The sequence below is a fragment of the Oryctolagus cuniculus genome, chromosome 10 (genome assembly GCF_051225735.1).
Source record: "Oryctolagus cuniculus isolate XC-2025 breed Fujian yellow rabbit chromosome 10, ASM5122573v1, whole genome shotgun sequence".
NCBI lineage: Eukaryota > Metazoa > Chordata > Mammalia > Lagomorpha > Leporidae > Oryctolagus > Oryctolagus cuniculus.
In genome coordinates, this window is record NC_142876.1 from 31826122 (window position 1) to 31831297 (window position 5176).

Below are 5176 nucleotides of genomic sequence, written 5' to 3' on the forward strand. Positions count from 1 at the left end.
TTGAGCTGTTGTCTTCCGTCTTCCAGGGTGCACATAAGCAGGAAGCTGGATTGGGAGCAGAGGTGGGACTCAATCCTAGGCGCTCTGGGTATGAGATGCCAGTGTCCCAAGTGGTGGCTTAACCACTGCACCACAACACCTGCCTCTGATGAACCTTCAACATTTGGCCTCCACAGTTACTGAGGAAAGAGGAAAGAGAGCAAAGGATAGAGGACCAGAATCCAGGGAGTTTTGTGTCTTCCATTATTTCTTCCTGTCTTCCATTGCGTAGAAACCAGAACTGAATTAGGAGGGAGACTGTGAGATGTCTTCCTGCATGCTCAGAGAGAGCAAGTGTGTTAGTGAGGCTAGACTCAACTGTATTTTTAAATACCCAACTCTTTAAGTCATGTGGAATTAAGACAATTATGGTATAATATATGCCTCTGCTTGCATTTTCTTCCAGATAATTACTCAGTTGCAACAGCAGCATGTGTAGCCTATTCTCTTTCTACTGAATTGCATTTACTGTTTTGTTGTATGGAAAATCACATTTATGATGATTCATTTTGATTTTCCATTCTGTTCCACAAATCTATTTGTCTTTATGCCACATGAATCTGATTACTATGGCTTTATTTTAATATTGGATATTTTAATATTTAACAAAGACAGCCTCTTATTGTACTTCATTTTCATGTTTTCTTGACTGTTCTTGATGATGTTATTCTGTACTACCTTTTAATAATTAACTTTATTCAACCAATTATTAATTTTAGCTGATTAAAATTCATTACCCAATTTAAATATTTAAATATTCAATGTTTAAATATTTATTGACATTTAAATGCAATTGCACAAATTTTAGATACAAGTACTTTAACAATATTTATTTATTTATTTGAAAAGAAGGATGACAAAGAGGGGGAGACAGAGAATGAAAGATCTTCCAAGGGCTGGCGCTGTGGCTCAGCGGGTTAATGCCCTGGCCTGAAGCGCTGGCATCCCATGTGGGCGCCAGTTTGAGACCTGGCTACTCCTCTTCTGATCCAGCTCTCTGCTGTGGCCTGGGAAAGCAGTAGAAGATGGCCCAACTGCTTGGGCCCCTGCACCCACATGGGAGACCCGGAAGAAGCTCCTGGCTCCTGGCTTCGGATTGGCGCAGCTCTGGCTGTTGTGGCAATCTGGGGAATGAACCATCAGATGGAAGACACCCCCTCTCCCTGCCTCTCCTTCTCTGTGTAACTCTTTCAAATAAATAAATAAATCTTAAAAAAAAAGAAAAGAAAAAAAAAAGAAAGATCTTGTATTCACTGATTTACTTCCCAAATGGCTGCAATAGCCAAGCCTGGGCCATACCAAAGCCAGGAGCCAGGCACTCCATCATGGTCTCTCACATGGGTGGCAGAAACTCAAGCACCTGGGCCATCTTCTGCTGCCTTCCCAGGCACGTTAGCCGGAAGCTGGATTAGGAGCAGAGTAGCTGGGATCAAACTGTCACTCTGATATCAAATGCCTGTGTCGCAAGTGGCATATTAGCTTACTGTGCCACAGTGCTGGCCCTTACATACAAGTATTGACTTCTGGAGAATTGACATTTTAATAGAATCAACCCTTTATTTTATAGTTTCCTTCATGCATTTTGTGCCCTTTTTTAATTAATTTTTTTATTTAAAAAGACCTGGTAATCATGAGATAGCTATTAGTTACTGGTATCTCTTATCTGCAAAGATGGCCATCAATAATTCCTCTCATCCCTGCCCCACAGGTTACTCCTCCCATTAAGGGAAGAAGTTGGAGGCCGGTGCTGTTGTGTAGCAGGTTAAGCCACTGCCTGCAGTGCTGGCATCCCATATTGGGCGCTGGTTCAGTTCCCGACTGCCCCACTTCCAATCCAGCTCCCTATAATACATCTGGGAAAGCAGCAGAAGCTTGCCCCAGTCCTTGGGCCCCTGCACTCCCGTGGAGACTGAGATGAAACTCTTGGCTTTGCCTGGCTGTTGAGATCATTTGTGGAGTGAACCAGAAGATGGAAGAGCCCTCTCTCCCCTCCTCACCACCACGGCCCCGCTCCCGCCTCCCCCCCTCCCCGTAACTCTGCTTTCCAAGTAATTAAAAAAAAAAAAGAGAGAGAGAGAGAGGGATGAAGTTGGTCTCTCCTTCCCTTGAGTCTGAGCTGGTCTCGTGACTTGGTTTTTACCAGTAGGAAGGGTGGAACGCTGTGATGCAGTAACTTCCCACCTGAGGTCTAAGAGCGTCTTACCTTTGCTATTTTTGTGTCAGCTGCCATTTTAATTTATTTGTTTATTATTATTTGTGAGGCAGCAACACACACATATTCACAGAGTAGGGGAGGGAGTCAGAGAGAGGGCAAAAGAGAAGGGGTGGGAACTCCTCTATCCACTGGTTCATTCTCCAAATGCCTGCAAGGCTAGGGCTGGGCCAAGCCAAAGCCAGAAAGCAGGAAGTGAATCCAGGTCTCCCACAGGGTGGCAGGAACACAGTCACTGGAGCCATCACTGTTACCTCCCAGGCCATGCGTCAGTAGGATGCTGGAATTGGGAGTGGAGCTGGGACTCGGACCCTGGGACTCGGACTGGGGTGTGGACATCCCAAGTGGCATCTTAACTGCTATGCCACATGCCCGTCCCTAGGCTGGTGTTGTGGTGCAGTGAGCTAAGAAGCTACCTGTGACAGCAGCATCCCCATTCGAGGGCTGATTCCAATCCTGGCTGCTCCACTTTGGATCCAGCTCCCTGCTCATGTGCCTGGGCAAGCAGGGATTATGGTCCAAGTGACTGGACCCCTGTTACCCATGTGAAAGACATGTGTGGAGTTCCAGGCTCCTGGCTTTGGCTTGGCCCAACCCCAGTCGTGGACATTTGGGGAGTGAACAAGTAGATAGAAATTTTTCTTCTTTCTGTCTCTCTCTTTGTACCTCTGCCTTTCAAATAAATAAAATAAACCTTTAAAAAAATACTTCCCCTGTGTCTGCTATTCTAAATCTGCTTTCAACAATAGAAGAGAAATCACTGCCTCCTGAGTTGGCCGTTCATGTTCCTGGCTGATTCTTTTTGCTCAGACATAGCTACTAAGAAGTCACACCCTTTCCTCTCCTCATTGCCTGCTTCCTCACTTAATCAGTGACAGCACAAGGCAATAGGTTGATAGGTACCGTGACTTCAGCAGAACTTGACTTCCTGTGGGTATCCCTGCTCCACCCCCCGACCCCACCAGTGTGTTGCCTCTGGATTCAATTTTATGATGCCAGTTAGGGCAGGAGCATCAGGCCTTTGATCTGGCTGTGTGTGTGTGTGTGTGTGTGTGCTGTTCTACTGAAATGCCGCCTCTACCCAGGTGATTATATTTCTACATATGCGCATGCTTTTGCACCCTTAGGTGCCACTTCCCATCTCTCCTCCTTGGGAATATGATGGCCTCAGTCTGCGGTGGAACACTTCTGAATTTAAATACTATTTAATACTATTTCTGGCGCTCACTTTGTTCTGACGCGCAGCAAGTTACTTAGCCTGTGGGATCTGATGCGGCTCCTCTGAAAAGTGGGGAGAAGTTGATCTGGATGAGGCTTGGACATCTGTGAAGGTGGGAGTGCTGGGGGGTCCCAGTCCACTCACCACCCTCACCTGTGCCCCAGAGCTTGACTTGAGTTTGTGAAGGACAGCTTTGTCTCTTGTTCTTCTAGAAGTAGAGATAAGAGACAAATGTTTCCTGGAGTTGCTCTAGTCTGAGGAGTCTGTGACTGATAGCCAATTTTATGAGAGGGTTTTTTTTTTTTAAGTATTTATATTAAAGGGAGGGAAGGAGAAAGAGGGAGAGGGCAGTGAGAGAGAGAGAGGGGTGGGGGATTGATTTCCCAGTCTCTCATTCATAGTTTCACTGCCCAAACGGTGGGTATCAACAGCTGGAGTTGAGCCAGGTTGAAGTCAGGAGCTGAAAACCCAATCTGGGTCACCCAAGTGTGTGGCAGGGACCCAAAGCTTGATCCATCGCTTGTGGCCTTCCAGGGCGTGTGTTAGCAGAAAGCTAACAAGGGAGCAGGGGCTTGAACCTAGGCACCTGGATCGGGGGTGCAGGCAAGCCAGGTGGTGTCCTGCCTGCTGTGTCAGATGCCTGCCCGATGGAAGTGTTTTGATGAGCAGGAACAGGGCGGTGAGGGCTGAAAGGGGCGTGGGGAGAGGATCGCAGAGAGGACAGGGGGAGGCCAAAGGCAAAGCCGCTGGCTTTGGATGCTCTGACACCTGTTTAATCCTTTGCTGTCTCTTGGACACATTGTTTCCTGAGGCTTGTCCATGTCCTTTGTTGTCCTGAGCAGTTTCACTGGCCACTCTTTGTCCACACAGAATGGATGGCATTGTGATCTGTGCAGCAATGGGGTTTCACGGTGTCTTTCATCAGGATGTGCAGAAAACGTGCCACGGCTGTGGGTCCACAGGGCACCTGTTGTATCCTTGACAGGGTCCTCCCGGAGAGGGCAGGACTCCCTGGGGCCGAGGTTCTACCCTGTGAACATGTTGGCACCAAGAGAACCAGGAGTTCCACTCCCCCTCCCTCCTCTCACTTACAGGTGTGGGGGCTGGGAGCCTGGCCTGAGCTGCGGGGAGCCCCAAAGAGCTGACAGTTTTGAGCTGTGAACACACAGTTCCCCACCACCTGTCACCTGCCTGCTCAGTGAGGGCGAGGGCTGGCCCCTTCTGTGGATCCTGAGCCCTGGGAGGATGCCACCAGGTAGCAGAGGGGTTTGGTGACTACTCGAGAAGGCTGGTGCGGAAGTGTAAGAAATTGAGGATGAGTAAGAGCTGCTCATGCCCGTTTTGAAGACTCGGGATGAGGAAAAGGTGGAGCAGGGAAAATCAAGAAAGGGAGCTTTCAGCTTTCACCAGCCCGGGCTGACTTCTGTATTTTTTGAGCAGAGGAGTGTGGTGCCCGAGAGCCAGGGTAGCAGTCAAGGGTGGCCGCTGATCATGCATTTGTCCAACAGTTACTCATCAGACCATTGCCAGTGTGTGCTGGGGATACAGAGTGAGACAGATACAGTCTGTGATCTTCAGGAACTCACCCTCCTTTCCACCTCCACACATGTGCTCACGGCATTCTCTCTGCCGGTCCTTCTTCCCATCTGGCCGAGGGGTTCTCAGGCTGGGCACTATTGACCTTGCAGGCTGGGTGATCCTTTGTG